Source organism: Pinus tabuliformis, chromosome 3_1, assembly GCF_031772625.1.
Source record: "Pinus tabuliformis cultivar Carrire ecotype Pingquan chromosome 3_1, CPIR1, whole genome shotgun sequence".
In the NCBI taxonomy this organism is placed as follows: Eukaryota; Viridiplantae; Streptophyta; class Pinopsida; order Pinales; family Pinaceae; genus Pinus; species Pinus tabuliformis.
In genome coordinates this window covers 695,637,376-695,643,642 of record NC_142301.1, presented here as the reverse complement: position 1 = coordinate 695,643,642, position 6,267 = coordinate 695,637,376, and the positions used below count along the sequence as shown (strand labels likewise).

The 6,267-nt window shown below is 33.4% G+C and overlaps 1 long non-coding RNA gene across 1 annotated transcript; it reads right to left on the bottom strand.

Annotated features, from left to right (window-relative positions):
• Nucleotides 1–3,510: 3,510 nt before the first annotated feature.
• LOC149189041 (uncharacterized) lies at nucleotides 3,511–4,006 on the bottom strand. The gene is made up of 2 exons (XR_016256322.1): nucleotides 3,645–4,006; nucleotides 3,511–3,607 (listed from the first exon to the last, which is right to left on the bottom strand). It is a non-coding gene; the product is annotated as an uncharacterized LOC149189041 (long non-coding RNA).
• Between the last annotated feature and the right edge of the window lie 2,261 nt (nucleotides 4,007–6,267).

The following is a 6,267-nucleotide window of genomic DNA, read 5'->3' as shown; positions in this document are numbered from 1 at the left end:
GCAACTAGTGAAGTCAGATAAAACATACTTCCTCTCCCAAATGATGGTGTCCTATACTTAATAGACCCCTTCACAGGCATGACATATTGCACGCCCCTATTGGTGGTATTCCCTTTTTGTGATTACCAATATGGAAATGTGCCTCCAATATTCCCCACAACAATATCATATCAATACTTTCCTCTTTTTCGTTCTCCCATTTCCATATTGGAAATCACAAAAAGGGAATATATTGGAGGCACATTTCCATATTGGAAATCACAAAAAGGGAATACCACCATTCAAGGCAAGCAATATGTTGCACCTTTGAAGGGGTCTACAAAGTATAGGGCACCATCATTTGAGGGAGGAACTTAGTTTTCTCTGACATCACTAGTTGCGCCTAAGGGCATTGTCTAATTTGGCAAAAGAGAAATACCAAAGCGATTCACCTACAATTGAGATAAATTTGAGAGTTTTGTTTGCTCACACCTTCGGTTTGATTCTAATCCACCACATCAAAGAAAATATTGTTGAAATTGATCACGTTCATTTGTGGGTTAGCATCATTGGCAAAAGTGGAATAGTATAATTATTTGTTTGTGACACGTTTTGTTCGATTTCCATTTTGGTGACATGATTATGCACACTGAACCATCTATATGTCATAGTTCTTGATATCGAAATTTGTTACATTGTGCCCCTTGAATGTATGGTAGCAATATCGTAAACCTTGGAAGCTTCTACTTTTGTATATGTCAAAACCAATATACGAAGCTACTTGGGCTTATGATATGACTACCATAAAATACAAGGGGCGCAATGCAGTAACAAACTTTGATATTAAGTACTATGACATCCAAATGAACTAGTATGTAGAATCATGTCATCAAACTAAAAAATAAACCAAAGTGTATCAAACAAACAAAAAGTTCTACTACATGTCTGCCCAATGGTTGGTCAGATAAAAGCAAATGATACTAACTTGTAGTTGAATGCAATCAGTTCGAACAATAGTATCTCTAATGTGGTGGATCAAAATCGCATTGAAAGTTTGAGTGAACGAAACGCTCATATTTTATCTTAGCTACCAGTGAATCGCTATGGTATTTATCTTCTACCAAATCAAATAATGCCCTCGGGTGCAACTAGTGAAGTCAGATAAAACATACTTCCTCGCAAATACATATCTTTGTTGTCAATGATTCTTCCTATTTGCTCTTGCCATTTCCTAAGTCTTTGCAAGTGAAGAATCAAACTCAAGATTAAATAAAATAAAATGGGAATCAAGCATGAGCATAAGACATTACATCCAATACAAAATTGATTCCAGCAACTATGATTATAGTTTTTCATGGTTTTCACATAAACATTGGAACTCCACAATACTTGGACATGCCTCTAAAGACTACAGTGCTTTGTCTATAACAAAGGAATGACAAAGCTATAAAACAAAGGAGTTTCAACCTGTTCGTACCTCAAAATTATCCAATGTGAACTTTAAAAGATTAATTGCAATAAGCATATGTCTACCTCCTTGGCATTCTTATAATTTCATCCCTACTTTTATCTTCTATCTCTCTAATCTCATTTCCATAATTGATAACCTATAATATATATATATATATATATATATATATATATAGAGATGCAATAGTTTTTATTCCATCCTATTTTTCAAACTAAATATTTCATTTTAGTAGTGAGAGGATGATTTTTATTAAAAAAAAAAAACTGAACTATATATTTTATTTAAACTTAGTGAGAGAATGAAAATAATTTGATTAAGAAATGTAATAATTTTTTTTGTTCCATCCTATAATTTTCTGCATAATCAAATCCACCTAATAGAGTAAATGAAATTATATAATGAAAAATTATTTTAACAAATAATTGGCTGCTTCTTCTACATAATCAAACCCACCTAAGAGTAGATGGAATAGTTGATCGCAATCAAGTGCTTCATGCTTCTTTGTTGTAAGAAGAATAAGTAGGAGAAGAATATTTTGGAACATAAATTTTGTTGATGAAGTCACTTCCAATAATGCTATTTGTTTCATATTTGAAAAAACAAAATTTGAATTACATGAGCAGTACTATGCATGGAAAGTCTTATTCCTTTTAAGGTTAAGCCGAAAAAAGCATTCCCATGGAAAGTCTTATATGCAGAAAGTCTTATTCCTTTTAAAGTTAAGCTGAAAAAAGCATTCCCATGGAAAGTCTTATTCCTTTTAAAATCTCAGAGTTAACCAGGGAGAAAAGCATTCCCATAGAAAATTTTGTTCTTTTTAAAGTCTCAAGGTTATGCAGAGAAAAAGCCTTCTCATGGAAAGTCTTATTCCTTTTAAAGTCTCAGAGTTAAACAGAGAAAAACATTCCCAAAATGGAAAGTCTTATTGATCTTGAAGTCTCAGGGTTAAGCAAGGAAAGTCTTATTCCTTTTAAAGTCTCAGAGTTAAACAGAGAAAAACATTCCCAAAATAGAAAGTCTTATTCATCTTGAAGTCTCAGGGTTAAGCAGAGATTTGATAACATTTGATATAGCAAAGAAAAGCATTCCCATAATGGAAAGTCTTATTCGTTTTAAAGTCTCGAGGTTATGGAGAGAAAAGAATTTGATAGACAAAAGCATTTGATAACATTTGATATTGTCCTGAACCATTGTTAAAAAACCCATTATAAAATCGAGGTTAGCAGAGAAAAGCATTCCTGGGATGAAAAACCTTATTCCTTTTATAGTATTAGGGTTAAGGAGAGGAGCAAAGTCTTATTCCTTTTATAGTAATAGGGTTAAGGAGAGGAGCATTTGATATTATCCTACACCATTACAACAAAAGCGCGAGGTTAACCCATTGCACATGATCCTACACCATTAGGACAAAAGCGAGGTTAACCCATTGCACATGATAATCCATGGAACTGTAAATACCAGAATCTTTCATGTGTTATGTGGGAGACTTTTAAATGTGTAAGCACTTCATCGAAATTAGATTAGCCGGCCATGTCAAACAATCAATCAAAGGTTCCAACACAAAACACACTACACAGACCTCAGCCAAAATATACGATCAATCAAAAATTCCAACACAAAACACACTACACAGACCTCAGCCAAAATATGCTCGGATGGTTGGAAAGGTTGACCTTCCCAAAGAACAAAACAAAGACATTTCATTAAACTGACACAGACATTTCATTAATCTGACGGGCCGCCAGCTAGCACACCCGCAAACCCCAATGAAGTTTCAATGGCTATATGGTTTACATACATCAATTACCCAAATGAAAAATTCTTTAAGAGTGAAAATACAAGATAGATGCCTGGTCATCAAGCTTCTAATCAGAAAACGACCTCTAATCATCTCCACAGTTTCGGAACGGAAATCAGAAATGAAACCCTCTGTTAGATAGAAGACTTCAAAAGATGGAAATGGTATCTTACAGACTTTCAATTTAGAGAGTATTCTCAGACAAATCGTGGTGATATAAGAAAACCCTTCACAAAGAAAGGGACGCGGCCGCTGCAATCCATTGAAAATGAAAATGCAAAATTCTTTTAAGAATGAAAATACAAGATAGATGCCTAGTATTTTAGATCTCGTGTGACCTAATTCACGCCTCCAGAGACCTAGATCTCGAAAAATAATCGAAACATATAGACTGACAACGGCCTCTAATCATCTGCACAGGTTCAAAATGGATATCAGAAATGAAACCCTCTATTAGATAGAAGACTTCGGAAAATGGAAATGGTATTTTGGAGAGTATTTTCAGATAAATGGTGGTGATAAAGGAAAACCCTTCACAAAGAAACGAACGTGGCCATTGCAGTGCGCTAGCTCATTCTAAAACCCCAATTCTCCAGCACGTAGCATTCCTAAATGTTGGAAATGACGAAAATATGAGGAAGGAAGTCGAAATATTAACCACCAAGCTCGATCTATCACTCTAACTCAGAAACTGAAGACGCCCAGAATCGAATCCTGGAGACTACAACCAAATCGCTAAATATGAACGAGGGTTTGGAATGCCCGCACTCTGCAATTTAAGGAGAACTCGGGAGAAATTCACGGCTCAGATTAATGGTCGGATACTCTGATCGGATGGTCCACATTATTTTGCGCAGAGTGAGAGTCTACTAGACCGACACGTCACCTGGAATCCCCTTTAACGGACTTTCCGTCGTTACCTCTTCTCACCTTTAACGGACTTCATAGTTGACAAAATCTCAATGGTGCAATTGAGGTGCTTAATTTCATATATTTTGATTAAAATTGCAACTAATTCGATGAAAAAAAATAATTTGAGAATACGGTTATAATTTCCAACTTATGACTAAAATGGACACCTAGCCATGGGAAATACTTTAATGAGAATTGTCATTATATTCTGCAGACTTTTACTTAAATTCTGGAGACCTTTTTTCCAATATTTAAACAAGCTCGCTATTTTAAGATATCTAGATACCTCTAAAACGTCTATATACCAATTAATAATAACTTTCAATTTTATTATATGCAAAATTTCAATCTAAAAAATGTTTCACATGTAATGTATTTTTAAGGAAATTCAATCCATTTGATTCACATGTAATATGTAATGTGTTTTTAATGAAATTCAATTTTTTTTATTTATCAAAACAACATAATAGGAATTTATTTTCTTTATATAATTTAGGTAAATTTAATAGTTAATAATATATATTTTTCTTTAAAGTTATATTTTCAATTTCAAAGAGGGTATGTAATATTCAATTTCAAGGAGGGTATGTAAATGTAAACAATATTTATGTAATGTTGGCCAGGTATTAATACATCTTATTTTTGTTTATAGTCTAAAGAGTGTGATGAGCTATAATTATTTTTAGAAAAATTATTATTTAGAGTATTAGAGCCTCAAAATCATTAAGTTTTTTTTTGGAGACAAACTTCCAAACCAAGTTTTAACATGAAAAAGGAATTCTAAATCCTTATTATAAATAATGTTAATTTATTTATTTCTAAAGGGACTATGAATAGAGATAAGATTGAGTAGATAAGATTTTTAAGAAGAAAATTTGACTTTTAAGGCATGAGAGGTTGCACGAGAAAAAATATTGGCAACTATTAGCATTTTGTTACGATGGGAAAAAGTCTAGAAATCTTAGAAACTATTGGAGTGGTTTTAGGATCTAGAAAAGCTATTGCATTTCTCAATTCTACTTATTGTAATCATATGGGTAAATGAGGAAAGGGGAGAATGGCCAAATGAATGAGAGATCAAGACATAGAGAGAATGAATGCCTCCAAGCATATGTATGCACAATGCTATTTTAATGAAAGAGAATTTTATTGTAATGGACTATGATCTTGTTACTATGAATTAATGTATGAAGACCATGTATCTATTTTGCATTTGATTTTCTCTCAGTCAAAGTTTGATTGTGTATTGATTCTCTCATTGAAGAATTTGTTTTTGGTGCACAAAAGAAGGCCTCAGGAAAATGAAGCTAATGTCGATGTTTCAGTAGAAGTACAATTGAATAAGAGAAGGCACCCAAATACTAGCAAATCATTGGAGGCGTGAGGTCAATAGGAAATTGTGGAAAGAGTTATTTTGATCTAACTCATCAATTCATGCATCTATTTATTTGTACTGTGAATATTAGTTTGTGAGTGCATTAGAAAAGGAAAATGCGTTGGCAGCTTCAATTGAATTCTCGATGCATGGTGTTTTTGGTTTTGCTGTACATTTCAATTAATGAATTGGAAACCTTTCGGTGTGGCCTGACGATAACCTTGCATGGACATGGAGTTGTGTGGACATGATCATGCCTAGAATATGGTAAGTTTTGATATTATATCATAAAGATCTCATCATTGCAGATAGCATCATTAAATTCTTTCCTAGGATTAATCGTCGGTCAATTAATATTACATTGGGGTATTATGTTGCATGCATGTTATGTATTGTTGACAGTGTATGGGAGTATTTTCTCTCTGAAACATATCAGTGAGAGTTTTGAATTATGATGTTAAATCATAGTAGCTGAACATGCAGGAACACTAAAATTTTCTTGCATCATTATCATAGGAAGTATCCTTTGGAATCAACGAAAAACAAGTGGAATTTAAGGGCTTTTAGAATTCGTATAGAGGATATTTATTCTTTAATAATTTTGAGAAGATTAATTTTGGCAAGGTGATAGATCTATGCAACTAGAGAGGGTGACTTAGGGTTTCCACAAGGTTCATTTATTGTAGCAACTAGGGTGATATGAGGTAAGGAGGACTAACCTCATGTTGATTC